Source organism: Mesocricetus auratus, unplaced genomic scaffold (assembly GCF_017639785.1).
Source record: "Mesocricetus auratus isolate SY011 unplaced genomic scaffold, BCM_Maur_2.0 Super-Scaffold_100009, whole genome shotgun sequence".
Taxonomy (NCBI): domain Eukaryota; kingdom Metazoa; phylum Chordata; class Mammalia; order Rodentia; family Cricetidae; genus Mesocricetus; species Mesocricetus auratus.
The window spans coordinates 12599932-12619293 of NW_024429193.1; the positions used below are offsets into that span (position 1 = coordinate 12599932).

The 19362-nt window shown below is 47.1% G+C and overlaps 1 long non-coding RNA gene across 1 annotated transcript; it reads left to right on the forward strand.

The window, feature by feature from the left end:
- The first annotated feature begins 524 nt into the window (after positions 1 to 524).
- LOC121142296 lies at positions 525 to 11557 on the forward strand. The gene is made up of 2 exons (XR_005879274.1): positions 525 to 951; positions 6929 to 11557. It is a non-coding gene; the product is annotated as an uncharacterized LOC121142296 (long non-coding RNA).
- The last annotated feature ends 7805 nt before the right edge of the window (positions 11558 to 19362 follow it).

Sequence of the window (19362 nt, forward strand, 5' to 3'; positions counted from 1 at the left end):
AAACGGCTGACCCTTTAAACTCCCAAAGCCTACACCTTGCAACATACTTCCTTCCGCCAGGCCAAGCCTCCTGAATCTCCCCAAACAGCACCACCAACTGCAGACTGAGTATTACAATGCCAGAGACTGGGACATCTGATTCAAACCGTCACAACCGTATGAATATATTATAATGATGGTAAGTCCTCCTTCTGAAAAATGTCCATGGCTCGGGCCCCAGTGGATGCTGGGTGAGTAGTGATTAAGAGGAGCATGACTCCAGGTCTGCTGGCTGGAGTCCCGTCTGCATCCAACCCTCGCGGTCACTGGATGCCTGGGGGGAGAGGACGTAGGAGGGCATGTGCTGTGTGGCCCAGGCTGTGGCTCATAGCAGAGGTGAACCATGGACTGACACTCCTCTTATGAGTCTGCTTTGAAATGCTAAGTCCACCCCTCCTTCAGAGTTTGGCCAAGAATCCAAGACAAAAGCATACCTAAAAAGGGGATGGGGGGTGGGGACTTAGTGGCTTGTTGAACAAGTTTGTTCTAGAAATTGGAGCCCGGGTTTGCAGTCTTGGCCAGAACGCTAGAGGTTGCCCACATCAGACAAGCGCCTTCATTTCTCAGAGACCTCCTTTGCTCACATAACACGATAGGGTTGGGCCACGTGATGTCTCTCGCCCTGTCCTGCTCTGAAATCACTTGAGGCCTCCAACTTCTGTCTAGGATTTCCTTTCTGCCTTGGAGCAGCAGCAGTCTCTTCGGTGGAACTCTTTCGCCACCTAGTGGCCAAACGAGAAACCTTCACCTTACCTTGCCTTCTGCACTCCTTGAGTGCAGCAGAAAGAACAAAAGCCGGTTTGGCCTTTCCTCTGCAAGAACGCAGCAAGCTGCCAGAGCTGGAAGGAACACATGTTTAATGCATATCTTGGAAGCTCCGCTGGGTGAACAAACAAAGCGCCACTTCCTACGGTAGGCAGAGGCCTTGGTGCGGCGGGGGCGTGGTTACAGAGCGGCTCCAGACAGGGAGAACACCCAGCAGGAGCCCTTATAAATGCAACCCCAAGGAGATGTGTTTGCGTTACTCCCCGTAAGCTAATCTGTAACTTGCTGGTCTTTAGCACGTTGTTCAACTGCTCCCAGGCAGGCATGCATGCAGCGCCCACCCTCCTCCAGAAGCCAAGAGGGGTGGTGGGAAGGGCCCATTGGATCCTGCCGATCCGGAGCAACCCTTCATCCTACGGTGGTCCCTAAAGGGTCGCTCCTTCCCCTGGCATTTCCATTAGAACAGGGGCCACTCGCGTAGCTCATTTCAGCCTCAAATTTCCATCCGTCTGAGCGGTGGGGTACGTGTTTTGCACACCCCAGTATTTGTTCAACGATACCCGTGTTCTGGGAATGACAGCTCACCTCCTGAGAGGTTGTCATGCAGATCTTGGCGACAGCTGTCCTCATGGATGGCCAAGTTCCGGCTCTCTTCACTTCTGGCTGCTCTGTCCAGGAAGGCCAGCACACACAGTCTGACCGATGTCCATTGTGCGGGCAAGGAAAAGGAGGTTTGAAACTAGGCTAGGTGGCTCCTCAGTACCCCATCGGGGAGTGGTGGGACTATTATATAACAAGGAAGCCCCAACTCTGTATCCAACCACCCAGTGTCTGAGGGAAGGGGTTTGCTTGTCTAGTCTCAATGGGGGACCATTGCTTCGTTAGTTCTCACCGTGAGCTTTAACGAAAACCATTCATTGCTTGTGATTTAAGTAGCAATGTGAGATTTTCTTTTTTCTTCCTTGCCAAGCCAAACAGTGCAGTCAGCAAGTAGAAACAGTGGCCCGGGACTCAGAAGGCCTGAACTCTTGTCTAACACAGCCTACACCAAGCTACTGAGCCAGGGGACACTCCATTCCTCCAGAGGGCATTCCTCTGAGAGCCTGCAAGGAGCTTTGTCTCCATCTTTATTTGTATGCATACGTGCACGCCACACATGTGCGAGTGACCCCAGGTACCATCCCTCTGGAGCTGGAGTTACGAGCCGCCCCCACCGATGCTAGGAACTGATCTGGTCCTCTGGAAGAGCTGTGTGAGCTCTTCACTGACTAGCCCCGCTGCTGATTTGGGGGTATGTCTCAGTGTCTCTCGCCTGAGTCCGTCTAGATAAAAAGAATCAGGTGAGGATATTTTTGCTAGTAAGTCGGTGTCATTAAGAGGTGTGCCTGGTGGGCTTATTGTCTTATTGCTTTAATTTAAATACTATTTATCTTTGACAAATCCATACATGTATATATTTTCCATACATGCATATAATTTGATCATATTATCCTGTTTCTATTCCCCTCTCTTCTCCCCCTCCCACCCCCTCTGAGACCTTTCTCCCAACATGTCTTCCTCCTCCTTTGTGTCCTTAAATAAACAGACATTAATCAGGGTTGCTTGCACTGGCATGAGTGTGAGGTTATTTGCTGCACCCTGGGAAACTCGCTAGTAATTACTGCTCTGAAGAAACACAACCCCTCCCACCGCATCCATTAACTGCCATTAGCTCCCCAGATCGGGGTGGGGCCTTACAGGCTCTCTCCCCATCCGGGCTGGAATGTTGGTGCTCAGTCTTGGGCAGTAACCACTGTGAGTTCCTGAGTACCAGGGCCATGCCATGTCTCACAGCCCTCCTCCCATCCTCGCGCTCTCTTCCCGCCTCCCTCCTGGGCAATGGTTCCTGAGCTGTGGCAGGGTTAACACTGATGCCATGTTCGGGGTTGAGCACTTAGCAGGAGTTTATTCTCAGCCATAACTGCTGCTTGCTCCTTTTGACTAAGGCAGAGAACAGCGCTGATCTGTGGGTATAAACATAGGTGTTCAGAAGGCGGTTTGACACCATGTTTGCTTAGTCAAACAACAGTTGTAGGTTCCCCCGTTGGTCTATGCCCTCCTGGCTGTGGGCTTTTGGACCATGCACAGATTCCCTCCCTTGAAGCAGCCTCAACTCCGTTCAGAAGGTGGTTTGCTATTTCCACAGTACTGCACCATCAATGCATTAGTGGGCGCATCTTACCTGGAAGGGCAGCCTTGCAGCATGCGGGGCCCTCTCCTGGACAAGACCACCGATGCTCTACTCCCCTAGGGACAAGCATAGTACCTTCTAGAGCAATGAAGTCTTGTTAGCTGGGGGGAAGTCCCCAAGTAGTGCTACCTTGACTTCTCTAAACCCTGCAACCAAAGTGTATCATGTCTTCAGGAGTATGGTCTCACCATCTGCTTAGGGCGAGCAACCAAGAGCGATGGCAGCAGACTTGTTATTTTTGGGGGGGTCTCTGGGTCCTCCTAATCAACAATTCACATGGAGGCACTGGGATTTTCATTTAATAACCCATGGCTGCTGGGAGCAGCACTATCCACCCGTGCAAAGTATCTCCGCTCCAAGTCCCCCGTATTTAAATTAGCTTGCCCAGTAGTGGGTTCCGTAAGACTTTTCACACACGATTCGATTTGGGGTCTGTGCCTCCATCTCTCCTTTCTCTGTCCCCACACTTCATTCCTGCTGACATCTTCCTCCCCCGTATTCCTGCCTCGTCCTCCCTCTGTTCTGCTGTCCCCTCTCCCCCGAAGGCCTCTTCCCCTAGCTTCCTGATCTCTATATACACTCCAAGTCACACACACACACACACACACACACACACACACACACACACCTACAAACATGCATGTGTTGTTTGTCTCTCTGGGCTTGGGTTATTCTTTTTTTTTCTTCAAAGACAAAGTCTTGCTATGCAGCCTAGGTTGGCCTCAAACTCACAGTTTGCCTCCTGCCTTAGCTTTCCAAGTACTGGTATTGTAGGCGTGTGCTGACACCTTTGGAAAGTTTCTAAAAATGAAAAGGCCTGTTTTATTTTATGTGTATGAATGTCTTGCCTGCATGTGTATGCCGCATTCATCCAGTGCCCGTGCCAGCCGGAAGTGGAGGTAGGGTCTCCTTGGAATTGGATTTATAGATGATTGTTAGATGCCATGTGGGTGTTGGGAATCAGATCTGGGTCCTTCATTAAAAACAGCAAGTGCTCTTAACCACTAAGCAATCTCTCTACCTCCACCTGGCTGACTTTATAAAGGTCTGTCTGTCTGTCTATCTGTCTATCATCTATCACCTAGTCTTTGAGGGACCTGCCCTACTCTTCACACTGAATCCCACTGCATTCTCAGGTTTAGGTTAGTGTGGAAAGATCAGCTTCATCTTGAGTAGACTTCAAGTCACTGAGCAGTCGTCAGGAGCTCTGTATTGAAGCTGGTGAGGCCATATCCAAGGTTAAACAGTACAGTGGTCGATTAGTCATGCCTGCCACAGACAGGGGCTGGGAAGCACGGAGAGCCAGAGAGGCACACGTTTGTTAGCACCGAGCAATGAGAGTGAGCAAAGGGAATTGCCACAGCTGCAGAGGCTTAGAGCTGCCTGCGGTGGCAGCAGGAACCAGAACCTAGCTCCACGCCATCTCTAGCTGTCTCCTACCCACACCTACCTAGGGACCTTTATCCAATGGGACCACGTCAGTTGCTTAGAAGATGGTTTCTGAGAAAGATAGGACCAAATGCCTGCCACGGCTGACAGGTGGGAGCAGGAAGGGAGGCAGATGCTGCCACAGGTGGGAGGATGGCAGAACAACGAGGCCAGCCTCCCCAGGCTCAGGGAGAGCCTAAGAATGAGCAACGACAGCAAAGGCACACTGGCAGAGAGGCCAGCCATCAGGCTCCCCGTCTGGATGGATGCACTGCATTGTGAAGGGACGTGGTGAACTCCCTGGCTGGTAGCAGCACCCAACCCACCAGCCTCCCTTGACTCCACGGCAAGGGCCGCGATGGCTTTCTCACAGGGCACCCTGGAGCTTCTGCCCTGGGTGGCTTCATGTTCCCACAGAGGCTCCTTGTCTGAGAGAGAGGCGTCCGTCCTCATCTCCATCTGGGAGGCTGCTCTGCCCAGAGTGCACACAGAGAGCTTTCTCATCTGTCAGCCACCAGACCCTGGAGGATGCTGCATGGCAGCCAAGCTGCAGCCTGAATGCTCCTATAATTTGCAAGGGAAGAGAGCATCCCCTGAAATGAAGACAACTATTATTATGTGTATGTGTATTCTACGGAGTATGTGTGCAAGCCAGAGGACAGCCTACTGGAGTTGGTCGTGGGGATCAATCTCAGATCGCTAGACTTGCTTGGCAGGATTCTGTATCCCCTCTCTCTTGCTGGCCTAAAACCGACCTCTACTAAAAACCATCGTAGTGTTTAAATCCCTAGTAGATGGGGGCGCAATTGCTGTGCCCTGAGGCAGGAATTCCTGGCACTCCAAATGCAGCACAGCGAAGGCTCAACACCAACAGGTGTTGATGGATTCCTTCCCTGGAAGGCAGATGGGAAGGGGTGAGGTGTGACCAGACCATTTCAGGAGCAGCTGCAGAAAGCTTCTGCCTTTTGAGTTTATTTTCCTGGGACAATTCCCCTTACAGTTAGTTAGTCCCTCCTTTAGGCAGAAGATTCCCTGCCCTTTGAGGGGGCACAGTCTGTGGAGGGCCCCTTCTCCCACCTGATGCTGATGTGACAAAGGGACACCATGCACAGGTCCTGATGTCTAGTGATGAAAAGAACCCAGTGTCATCCTATTTTGGAAGGTCACTCTCTTCTTTGCCATGTGCTCCTTACCAAGGGAACATGAGGAGAGTGGATGTCTGCCTCCCGGGGCCTGTGTTTATCTCTATGCCATAATTACTGCCAAAAGTTATTATGAAATGAGCATAGGCTGAGTGTTGAGTGAGTTTAGATAATCAGAAATTATATGTATATATATATGCGCACATTTATGTCAACATAGAAATAAGGGCCACCTCATATACAGAACTCCAGCTATGGACCAAAGGCAGATTCCTCTTTGTCTTAAAGATCTCACTGTTCAGTGCAGACATGGGGAAACTAAATCCTAGCATGAATGATTACAATTGACGGGTCATGTAGTGTTCATGACTCATTCTTTCCTGTTTGCTATTCCTTATTTTTTCTGATGATGATGGTGATGATGATGATGATAGTGATGGTGGTGATGAAGATGATGATGGTGATGATGATAACGGTGATGATGATGGTGATAGTGATGATGGTGATGGTGATGATGATGGTGATGATAATGATGGTGATGATGATGGTGATGATGGTGATGTTGATAACGGTGATGATGATGGTGATGATGATGGTGATGATGATGATGATGATGGTGATGATGGTGATGGTGATGATGATAACGGTGATGATGATGGTTATGATGGTGATGGTGATGATGGTGATGGTGATGATGATGATGGTGATGATGATGGTGATGATGATGATGATGATGGTGATGATGGTGATGGTGATGATGATAACGGTGATGATGATGGTTATGATGGTGATGGTGATGATGGTGATGGTGATGATGATGATGATAACGGTGATGATGATGGTTATGATGGTGATGGTGATGATGGTGATGGTGATGATGATGATGGTGATGGTAATGGTGATGATGATAACGGTGATGATGATGGTTATGATGGTGATGATGATGATGGTGATGGTGATGATGATGATGATGGTTATGATGGTGATGATGATGGTGATGATGATGGTGATGGTGATGGTGATGATGGTGATGATGATGGTGATGATGGTGATGATGATGATGGTGATGATAATGATGGTGATGATGATAACGGTGATGATGATGGTTATGATGGTGATGATGATGATGGTGATGATAATGATGGTGATGGTGATGATGATAACGGTGATGATGATGGTGATAGTGATGATGATGATGGTGATGATGATGGTTATGATGGTGATGATGATGGTGATGATGATGATGGTGGTGATGATGATGGTGGTGATGATGATGATAGTGATGGTGGTGATGATGATTTACCTTCTATTTGATTCTCTGCAGTGCCTCATATCTGCTCACTACGAGCTTTGAAAGTATTAGGAATTTACAAGTCTTGCATTTAGGAGAAGCCCCACAGCCTGGAGAGTCACCCTAAATCCATGTCCACAGGAAGCTGACGTGCATCATCATGCCTCCCTGGGCCTAATTCACCAGCCATCTGGATCTTGTCAGAAATGATGATCAGAGGAGCGGTCCTGCCATAGAGAGAGGCGCAGTTCAATCAGAGTCAGACCAAATACGGAAATGAGTGAATGAAACTGAAAAAGGCAAAGAAGCCAAGCTGTATTATTGATCAACTAAATCAGTGATCTTTGAACTGCAGGGTCTTCAGCTTAGTTGTGGCCATGGTTATGCCAACTTTCCTAGCAATCATGACATACCCAGGAGAATATGCCTTTAGTAAAGGTTTTCCTTCAGTGCTGTCTAGAAAAGAAAACAAACACCACTCAAAATGGCTAGTGGAACATTCCATTCCTATCTTGTTGGTGTGAAATATCACCGTGCTGCAAAGTGGCTTTGGTTATTGCATGTTTGAACAGTAGCTTTGTGTGTTGATTGTCTCAGCCAGACAGAGATGTCACTGAAGGATGTTCCTGAGGGCAGAACCATCACTAAAAACATCTGTATTGAGACAAGGGGGAAAGGATCTCAAGACACACTTTTTGACCATTCACTGTTTGCTATGATGCTATTGATACTATCCAAGACATGGGAATCCTTAAGCGTCATTAGTGGATGAATTCATAGGAAAACTATGGCATAGACAGATGGCATCATTTGGATGTGAAATATACCCACCAGGTTCATGCATTTGCATTTTACTCCTCAGTTGGTGGTGCTGTTTGGGGGTTGTGGAAACTTTGCCACTGTGCCCATCTGAAAGGAGGTCTCTGGGGGGTAAGACCAGAAGTCGATTCCACTCGTGGTTCCTGCCTGAGGGCTCAACTCTTCTTGACTCACCCACAGACAAGAAACTGTCCTGTAAGCCGTGTCCCCAAGGATGGAGGTACTTCAGACACCATGGCTTCCACATCACTGGAGCCAAATGAACGTCTCTACCCTGAAGATGGTTCTGTCACACTTCTGTCACAGCGATGAGAAAACTGAGATGACAGATAGATATGATTGACAGATGGTTTGCACTCTACAAAAGGAGTCACCTGTTTGATGCAACACTGATGATCCTGTACGATTTTGTGCTAACAATAATGCCTCCCAACACCACATGCATGTGGAATCTCTATTAAAAAAATCAAACGTTAAAATGGAGAGGAGGGTGGTTGGTGACCACTGATAGGAAAAGTGAAGAAATGGAGTTTACCAAAGAGGAACAGACTTACGTACAATGATAATTCTAGAAAACTACAATCACTAATATCGAAAACTTGTTAATACAGTTGATTTCAGGTGCTTTTACAGGTATGTGGGGGAGGAGAGCAAGAGAGAGCAAGTGAGAGAGAATGGAAATTTAAGTACTAGCTATATTAACTTGATTGTATATTATAGTCATTTTTCTATGTATGAATAAACCAGTCTACTTATACCTCAATTATATACAGTAAAGATCAAACTGAAATAAAATAAACACATTCGGAATTTAGAAGACCCGATATATACACATGTACATATACCTTTGGGAGGCTGTAGTGTGCCTGAGAGTTAGGACATGGATTCTAAGACAATCCCTTTGTGTTCAGATTATGCCTTGTCTACTTTCTAGCTCAGCAACCTTAAGTGAATTAATCAACACCTCTGAAGTTTTTATTCTTCTATGATATTGGCCTAATAGGGTTATTTTGAGCACAAGTAAGTAAATATGTGTAGGCACACACACACACAAACACACAAATATGTGAGCACGCACACACGGACACACACGTGCACACAAACACACACATGCACGCACACACATTCACACAGACATGCACGCAAACACATGCACACACACACACAGAGTGTCCGTGGTTGCAATAGTTTCTAATAAATTAAGTAACGTGAAAGAGCGGGCTATTAGCATAAAGGAAATTCAGTAAATGCGTGCTTCATGTGTGTCAGTAAGAAAAAAAGATACAGGAGACACCCTGGAATCTTGTTCATATGTGTCAGTAAGGAAAAAAAGATACAGGAGACACCCTGGAATCTTGTTCATATGTGTCAGTAAGGAAAAAAGATACAGGAGACACCCTGGAATCTTGTTCATATGTGTCAGTAAGGAAAAAAGATACAGGAGACACCCTGGAATCTTGTTCATATGTGTCAGTAAGGAAAAAAGATACAGGAGACACCCTGGAATCTTGTTCATATGTGTCAGTAAGGAAAAAAAGATACAGGAGACACCCTGGAATCTTGCAGTGAAAAGTGCATAATTTTAGAGTCACTACAAATATTACAAATATTACAAGCCATGGGAAGGCTCAGTCACTTAATTATTCAGGGGCCCACTTTTTCTCTAGGAAAAGAAATCCAAATCACACCCTGGAAAAACCGTCACCTTGGCTGAGGACACATAGGGTGGCTCTTGGCTGGATGAGGATCAAAGCTCAGCTCCCGGGCTCCAAGCCCACAGGGAACAACAGGGACAGCAAAGGCAGGCAGGATTGTCGTTAATTTCTCAAGAGCTGCAGCAATCAGGAGGTTCACTAGTGTGCTGAAGCCTGCCTTTCCTTTAGAGAATTCGCTGTGTGTGCGCCCTTAAGGATCCGAAACTCCTTCAGTGTCTTAGTGGGGAGACAGAACCCATGACCTGTCTCTGAGGAAGAAGAAAAACCCACACAAGCTTCTTTAATCACAACAAAGAGTGACTAAGCCAGCAGCAGCGTGGGCTACCCGTGGAGTCTCAAAATATTAGCGTTTGGACTTGGCCATTCCTCTCCCCCTGCAGGACATTTAAAGATGCCACACACCATCGCCATCCGTATTTATAACGCTCCCAGCAGGGAGCCCGATTCTGAATGGCAAACTGAAGGGACTCCCGGCCCTCTCTGAGGTCCTGAGACATGGGCAGAAGAGGGCAGGAGGACCTGTCCATCCCCTACTGGAGACCCAGTAACGTGGCCAGACTGGGAGCTGAGGACCAGGGAGAGGCTTCCGTAATTCTTCAACACCAGGCTGGGGACTACGTGTGTCGTTTCTCATCCTCGTCTTGACCTGGCTGGAGTTTCAGGCTCTGAAGTAATTCCTTTTTCTGTGTGCTCGGCACGTTTCAGACCGCAGGATGGTGAAGATGCCAGAGCTGCCAAGAAGAGCCGCACGTAGGGGCTGGAACCAGATTGAGAGAGAGGTGTATGACGCGGGCACCGAAGTTGGAGATGAAGCCATCCTAGCCGGTTGGCACCAAAGCCTCAGATACCAGACAGTGGACTTGCAGGATCTGAAGATTGCCCTGCTGGATCTCGGTCTTGCTTTGGTCCGGTATTTCCTCACTGTGCCCCAATTCCTCCTTTTTGTAATGGCAATGGGCATTCTGTGACGCTGTATGTTGGAAGTGTGTATTTGTTGTTGTTGTATGGGGCTATGGTATAAGATTTCACAGAGTCTCAGAAGACATTCTGGACTTTGAATGTCTCAGCCATGTTGAGACTAAGGAAGTCTTTGGGGACCTTTGCATTCTGCGTCGTGAAATGGCCACAAGCTTATGGGCTTGGATGAGAGACGGCCTCCAAAGGCCAATGTGTCTGCTGCATACTTACTCTTCCGCTGATGGCTCTGTCTGGGGAGATTGTGGAACTTTCAGGACGTGGGGTCTTCCTGGAGGAAGCGGGCTTTGAGAGGCTATAGCCTGGCTTGTAGTCCACCTCTGCCTTTGCACACGCTTAGAGATGTGAGCTGTCAGCGGCTTGCTCTCGCCGCCTGCTTCCGTGCCTCCCCCGCCATGATGGACCCTCTCTTTGGAACTGTAAGCCAAAATAAACTCTTCCTTCCTTAAGTTGCTTTTGGTCGTGGTGTTTTGCCACAGCCACAAAGGCCGTTAATTTGGGTTTGATCCCAGCACCTTTGAAAGCGGGATGTGATGACACACGCCTCTAACCCTAGCATTTTGGGTAGGCAGGCAAGAGAATCAGAAGTTCAAGGCTGTTGTCAACCTAGAATGCCAAGTAACCTGTGACTGCCTACGTGATCCTAACAACGTTTCCTCTTCAGTCCATTTCCCACACTACTACTAAGCTCTCTAGGGGATGCTGCGGATGCTAAACAGAAAGGGCGTGGCTCCGCAGCTCCGGAGGGACCTGGAGCTCTGTTAGCCAATAAGCAGCCACGAGTGATAAATGGGAGCTCGCAAGCCAGCCTAGGCTTCCTGGGGTGGGGAGTGAAACGCTGGTTGGTTTCCAGAACCTAGGTAGGGTCCTCAGTTCTGAGGGTGGGGAGGCGTTCCAGATGCGGGCACAGAGGGATGAGGAGTGTGCCCCTGAGGTGAGACAGTGCTTGGAACTGTCTTGAGTGCCAGACCTGTGTTCTGTAGGATTTGATTCAAGGGGGCGTTTGAATCAAATGCATAACAGGAGAGTCTGTCATATGTATTTGATGTTTTCCTTCCTAAGTCAGGTCTTCAGAATCCTGGGGAACTGGCCTCAGAGACCATTGTCTCCGGACTGCTATTCCAATAAAAATGTTCCGTGCCACATTACAAAAGATTGCTTCTTTATTACTCAAATTTGATAATTTACTGTTTCACTTCAAGACAGTTGGGCAAAAATTTTATAGGGTGAAACTTTAGTTTCAAATCTGGGACCTAAGCTCCTGAACTTAATGGAAATGTTTTACAGCTCTTGGACGGGTCCTATTAACAAGGGTTTGCTTCCACTTTCTGTCCACAAACCCATATAATCAGCTGTCACAATCACGAGCGGACGCCAGGTACAAGTGATTTGTATTTGTAGAGTGCCCCTCACAATACGGCAGTCTGGATCAGGTTCCAAAAATAGGAAGAAATGTGTTATATCATAGGAAAGAGTAAAATTCTAGGCCTGGGCAAAACTGAGCCAAGACAGATACTCAGAAGAATTGTGTTTATTGCAAAGTCTAACGTTAAATTAGAGCCGCTACCCTCTTTAGGAGCTTCGCTACATTTTAATGACTTTTCTGAAGATTAAATAGAACAATGAGTAGCGTTTGAAGACGCTCTGCCTGCAGTTGTCATGTCCCGTTTGTCCTTGTCAACGGGATGTTCTGCTGAGGGGTTGAACCCTGCATGCTCCTAGGGGTGAACAGAAATGACCTACGAGTTATGCTTATGTCTTGGCCCCATATGGTTACTTTTCCTGTTTGTGATGACAGAATGCCAGACAGCAATGTAGAAGAGGAAAGGTTAAATTGGCTCTGGGTGTGAGATGATTTGGTCCACCCCAGCAGGGATGGCTTGGAGGCAGGTGACTCCATGGCATCAGCAACACCCACTGGGACAGCTCAGCTTCTCACTTGTCTCTGCAGAGCAGAAGCAGAGAAGGGTAGCAGTATGGACTGCAAAGTCAATCTCAAGGTTGACCTGACCTAGAGATCCCTTTCTTCCAGATAGGCTCTACCTCCAGAATATTCCACAACCGCACCCCAAGCTAGGGAACAGTTATTCAAACACACAAGCCCGTTGGGGGCATTTTGCATCCAAACCGTATCAGCCTTCTAGTTAAACTATAAGGATAAGAATTTACAAACAAGGGTTTGTAAAAATCCAGCACCATTCCCAACACGTAACCTAAATAACAAACATGCTGTCTAGATTGACTAAATGCTAGCAGGGTTCTATAAGGACGTTAATGTGTTGACCACACCATAGGACTTGGCTAGCAATGGCTGACAGTATCTTACCTGGCATTTCAGGAAAATGAACAAGCCAGGATTTCACGGGTGGGTGATGAGTCCTGGGGACAAAGTGGCCTAACCAGCCATTTTTGTGTCACTGTCACACTATCCTCTTACTCAGCAAACTTCACGACCTTCTCTGACCTCCAGGCTCAGGGGCCTATATGCAACATCTGCTCACAAAGTTACTTTTGGTAGCACAGTCCAAAGGCCTCTCCTGAAAGTGAGGAGAAGAATTAGAGAAAAGACCGTTCTTAGATAACACCTCCAACGAGTCAGGGCAGACAAGGTTGGCTCTGCCTTCCTTTTGCAATAACGAACCATTCAGTCTTGGGAAGAGAAATGAGTCAGCAACCCGGGGGCCCTTCCAGTGGGACAGACAGCTGCCAGCTGGACTGCTTGTTTCAAATAAACAATTACGATGAGCACAGCAAGCTGATCGGAACAAATCCAGGCACCTCTCACTGGACTGGCATGCATTTCTTCATGGAAAATGAAGTTGGTCTACCTTCAATGGCACTGGTCCATTCCAAAGAATAAGCTTTATTTCTCACAAAACTTGGCATTATTTTGACTTTCCTGATTTAAAAAAAAACATGTAAAGTCGTGAAGCCTACTACAGGAAATGGATCCCAGAAGAATAAAAGACATCTTGCCATTTTTTTTCCTAACCAAAACGTCAGCAAGTTGGCCTTATGAATAGACAAAATTCTTTTACCAGGTTAAGACAATCTATTTCAATTGTCTATTGAAATTAGACGTAGCAGGCAGTGAGGACTAGAGCTGCTAAAGCCAGTACCCTGACTCGCCACTTACGTTTCTCCTTCTTGTTCCGGCCGCGGTATGAAAATCACAGAGTGAATTCAGCTCTGAGCGACGGGGTCTTTCTCTTTCACGTGGAATGAGTCACAATTCGTCCTCCTCTGCCTGATGAAGAGGGGCCGTATTCCCAAGACCACATGGATGAGAGATGCCACAGTGTTCTATCCACCCTTCATCCAATACTCCCCTGGCCGTGAAGAGGTGTCGGTGGAAAACGGAGACCTGTGAGGGTGGGTGTTAGTGAATGAAACACTCACTCAATGCTGCAATTCTAAGGAGTATTTTTAGCTGCAATTCTAAGGAGTATTTTTAGTCTGTATCTTCTTTACCCACCTTGTGTGTCTGCATATGCACGAATGTGTGTGTGTGCGTGTGCATGTGCATGCGTGTGCAAGTGTGTGTGAATGTGTATAAAGGCTGTGCGCATGTCTTCCTCTATCCCTGTCCACACTATTACACGTGTCTGTGTGTTGTCATGTTCAGTTGAGTGCTGCGCCCACAGAGTCCAGAAGAGGGTGCTGCATTCTCTACAGTGGGGTACTGTTGTAACTTAAGAAAAGCAGCGCTGGAGAGAAAGACGCCCTGTGACAGGATTCAAGCAGAGGGCTTTTTTTTTTTTAAATTAGGGAAAAGGATCATAAAAAGGGAAAGGGACAGGAGCAGCAGGAGAGAGGAAAGAGGAGGGGGGGGGGTGGGGAGGGAGGGGACTGGGAGGTGGGCAGGGCCCTCTTAAAAGGGAGCACAGTGAATGTGCACAGGCGGTGCTCTTAGTGGCTGCAGCTGAGGATGTATCCTGTCAGAGCCCCAAGGACAGGCCAGCACAGAAGCCTGAATACTAAGTTACAAGCAGTCGTGGGCCACGATACTTGGATACTGGGAACCAGACTCAAGACCTTCCCAAGAGCAGCGCCTGTTCTTAACCACAGAGCCTTCTCTTCAGCCTCTCTGTGTTTTCTTTTGAGACAAGCTTTCTTACTGAAATGGAGTTCTGCATTTCTCCTAGACCGTCCGGTCACTGAATGCCTGGGGTCCACTTGGCCCCCTCCCTGCTCTCTTGGCTGGGGCTATCGGTTCCAGGAGGTGTGTGACGTCACATCTGTTAGCTCGCCCTTTTGATTCTACACTTACATGTCTCTGAAATGGTGGAAAAGGAAAAGAGAGGCCAAGAGAGTAAAAGCCAGGCCCCCTTGTTCTGGAGAGACATCTGTTAAGCTGGGCTAGAGTGACAGAGGAGACGGAGACGCTCGGAGTCTTTCTACACCTCGGTGCATCCAAGGCCTCTGCTTTGATTGGTGTCTCTCTGTGTTATCTGAAAAGTCTTTCACAAAAGCAGAGACAGGCAGTGCTTCAAGGAACAGTTGACGAATTTGTGATCAGAGAGTGATTTATCATCTTTCACAGTAATTGATGGATCAAACAGCCCAAAAGCCCCAGTGACGTTATAAAGACTTTGATAAATATGATTAAAAGTCTGATATGAAGCTCTTGTATGGAACACTGCCCTCAACCATCAGAGAACATATGTTCCTTTCAGAACTGCATGCCATATTTATGAACACTCCCAGCAATTCGAGACATAAAGCAAGTTTAAATTAAGTTTCAAAGAGTCAGTATCATAAGATCACATAACAATTAAGTTTGAAACCAGTTAGAAACATAAGTTAAGGTTCTGGGGCAATGGATCAGTCCGTAAAATATGCTTGTGCATGTGCGAGGACCCTAACTCAAACCCCTGGAAACTACATTAAGCTGGATGTGATAACACGTGTCTGTAATCTCAAGACACCCGCAATGAGCTCGGAGGCGAAGAGCCCCAGGAAGCTTGAACGCCACCCAGCCCAGTGCATGCAGTGGTGACAGTAAGAGATCCTGACTCACACAAGTTAGGAGGCCAGGACCAACACCAGAGGCACACCTCCACGGGGGTGCTGCCAAGTGTAGTGCTCACACACAGCATAGACACACATCATTCACACGCCAAGATTACTATACATGCACAGCTAAAAACCCTCACATATTAATAAAAATGGAGACGTAGTGCTTCCAAATCTGCAGAGACAGAAAGTGGCTTGGAGTTGCTGGGGACCTGGGGGAAAGGAGAGGTTGCTGGTGAGATGTATGGGCACTAGATGGAGAAGATGACTATACATCACTGGGAAGGTGCTAAACGCCACTGGATTATACACCGCAATATGGTTCGATTTATACTGATTATGTTTCTACTGAATTAAAAACCACTCCAATCTCTGTGCTTCCGTCCTAGTGTGTGGATACATGGTTGTGCACAGTTGAGGGATTCATTTGATCTATACCCTTATCAAACACACTGTTCTATAGTATATGTGTGTTCACCTCTCTGTATTACGTTTAATAAGGAAGTTTTAAAAGATAAGCACGATGATGTACACCTGTAATTCCAGCACTTGGGCGGTGGGAATAGGAAGAAGTTCAGGTCCAGCCTTGTCTACATAGCAAGTTCAAGGTTAGCTTGATCTATGTGAAAACCTGTCTCAAAACACCATGAAGGAGAATACAAAATTTCAAAAAGATCGCATCAATACATTTATAAAGGTGCACTAAATGAACTGTCTTGGAAATATAACTTACACAACCCCACCAAAAAATTAGAAAGCTTGAGTAATAAACAATGAAAAGGTCAAAACAAGTGTTGTTTGAGCCAAGAGAGTGGTGTTTGTGAATTTTGTGGGACCTTTCAATTATAGCTTTGGTTTAGAAACAGTCTGATAAGCAAGCAGGAGTATGGGATGTACTCAATAAAGCCATCCAGTAGTATATCTAATATATATATAGATATCTAACATCTAATTGTCCCTTTGGGTCGTTCATGCATTGGGTAGAAACAAAGGTGAGATTCTTGACTTGATAATATTTATAGTATTTTGTGGTTAACATTGGGCAATAGAGTACCTGTCTTCACTTTTAGATGCAAACTCAGTCTCCAATGAGTAACTTAAATGTTTGCCTGATAAAAAGCCAGGTCCTCAACTGAAAAAGGAAGGCTGCATTCCACCTTAAATTCGGACTCCCATGAGTAACTCAAATGTTTGCCTGATAAAAAGGAAGGCTGCATCCCGCCTTTGGGGGGCGGCAGGCTGCTCCCCGCTGCCCAGGGAGGGAAAGCCAATCTTCTGTGTTCTCTCCCATCCTGTCTGTCACCCCTCATCCTCTCTGTCACCCCTCATCCTGTCTGTCAGTCACCCCTCTCCTGTACTACACAGAGTTCAGTCGGGAAGCAGAAAACACCCCAGTCATCTCAGAAAGAATCACTTTAAAGAATTATTAACTGCACGTAAAACTGCTAGCTAGCTAACTGAAGCAATTAGAGAGAGAACTCTAAGCTAATAGCGGGGATGGCTTCAGGAAGCAGATGCCACCCCAGGGCTAAGGACGTGCAAGGAAAAGGTTAGAATTCTTCCTATGTGAAATGTTTGTGTGCACCTAATGAATGCCCATAAGTGACAGACACCCCGAGAGCTGCACTCAAGCCCAGATCAGAAGCTTACTTTAAGTATGGTGTGTGTGTGTGTGTGCGCGCGCGCGCGTGCATGTGTGTGTGTGTGTGTGTGTGCGTGTGTGTGTGTGTTAAAGGTGTTTTTGCAACTTAATTGCACGGTTCTCTAGCGTGAACTTTGTAGGTGATCACTGTCCTGTTACAATGTAGGAAAGCTGACATAAATGCCTCAACTCTGATTCCTGAAAAGAGTGTGAACACTGGTTAGCGCTGAGGTCTTAGAGATCAGAGGAGCAGCCCGGGGAGACCGGCGCATGGGTTCTGAAAAGTGTGCGCTGGTGGCATGTAGGGCCACTCAGGGCGAACCAGGAGGAAGTAATGGAAACGCTGGAGGAACTACGGCCAGGATGGCAGAGATCACCCTCCTTCCACAAAGACGCAGTGTTGGGAAGATGGAAAGCTCCCAGCAGCCAGGGCCAGGGACCATGTTCTCCTTGCCCCTCCAGCCTTCCCGTCTGCCTCTAGCAGGCCAGCGTGCAGATCCCAACAGGCAACAGCTGGCAAAACAGAGTCATGGGGGCTTCCTCACGGCCTCTGTTTGCTCAACTGGTGTGGTATCCGAGTGCTTTTTTCTCTACGATTTGAAACTGGTCTTTTCTCAGACTGTTTTCACCTGGACTTTGGAGAACTTGCATTCCTCCCCCCACCCCTGCTCCACCCTACCAGGACTGACTTCTGCATTCTGGAAAATGTCTGCCTTAGTGCCAAGGGAAGCAAAATGCACACCCAGTGTCGGTGTCCTGTGATGAAGACTCTTCACCTCTTCACCTGATCTAAGATGACTGAACACCAGTTTTGTTGTGCACATCTGGCTGTGCTCGAGCCAAGAACACACACATCTCTTCCTAGTCCGGGCACATTTCTGAACTGACTCAAGCCCGCCAGCATCCTTCAGCAGCACCAAACATGCCAGATGGTCCTCTTGGCTTTTGTGTTTTGGATGGAGCCAAATACAATGTCCCAGATGTGCCAAGCTGCAGAGGGTGATCCCCAAGGGAAACTGTAGAGTCCCTTATGGGTTGGCTCAGTTCCAACAGGGAAATTCTCCTTGGGAAGTCCCCACTGAGCTTCACTATCTCCAACTGTTTACGTGCTTGACCAAGCGAGGAGGTGTTTGTATCAAGGAGTAGATCTCTTTGGTTTTTCTTTGTAAAGGCCAGCAAATCCTGTCTTTTAAATTTTGGTGCTTCTATGGGAAACCAGTTCAGCATAGTTTTATGCCAATCTTAAATTCTATCTGCTCACCATAAAGTTAGTGTAACATTGATTATAAAACAAAAAATGATGAGATAGCACAATTATATGCCAATCTCATTCATAAGCAAAGTTTAAAAAGTGTTAGGTAGACTGTAGGTTGTCCATCAGAACCGGACAGTAAGACTGTGCTGATGAAGCCACTATAGGTTTTGGCTGCAGGGCACGGTGATCACTTCAAGTATGTGCCCTGAGGTCTTCTCTGCGGGCACAGGGTTTGTTTTATCCAAGCAAATGAAAGAAGGAGACACTCAGGTGCTTGCCTGGTTGTGGTATGTGCCCCATGAGTTAGAGGGAAGACGAAGATGACAGGAAGGAAGTCAGGTTTGATGGAATGTCTGCTTAGTCACTAAGGCCCCTGGACTTGATGTCGTCCCGTGTGGCAGAGGATGCTTGGCCTTAGGTACTCAGCAGTGATGTCCACAGCTTTCTGCTACAGCACATGGGGACCTCACACGTTCTACACAGACTTAAGTCTGCTGACCTTGTCGCCTGACCCTGTCCCACAGGATGGAATAAATGAAAAGGTTTCCTTGAGTTTATGTTGCTTCTACTAGAAGTAAGCTTTTTTTTTTGGTGCCCTTAAATGGTTTTTGAGGGCAGTAAAAACTGTTTAGATTTTAACATTGCTTTTTAAAAATTAATATTCAATATATTAAAGTTACAGATGGAAAAACTAACTTTTTCTGGAATTCTTAATTTTTTTTTGTAAATTTCAAGTAGCCTATGTGATCATTTGAATGAGAAATTCCCCCCCATGAGCTCAGACATTTGAATGCTTGGTCATCAGCTGGTGGTGCTGTTTGGGGAGGCTTAGGAGCATGGCCTTGATGGAGGCAGCATATCACTGGGTCAGGCTTTTAAGATACACAGCCTTGACCTGCGTCCAAAGTATTCTCTGCTTCGTCCTTCTGTTTGAAGACGCCAGCCCTCATCTTTCCCTCTTGCCAGCCACCTGCTGCCATGCTCGCCTGGTGTAGCGCCTCTTCATCTCTCAGGAGCCTTCAGCCCCAATCAGCTCTTTCTTCTG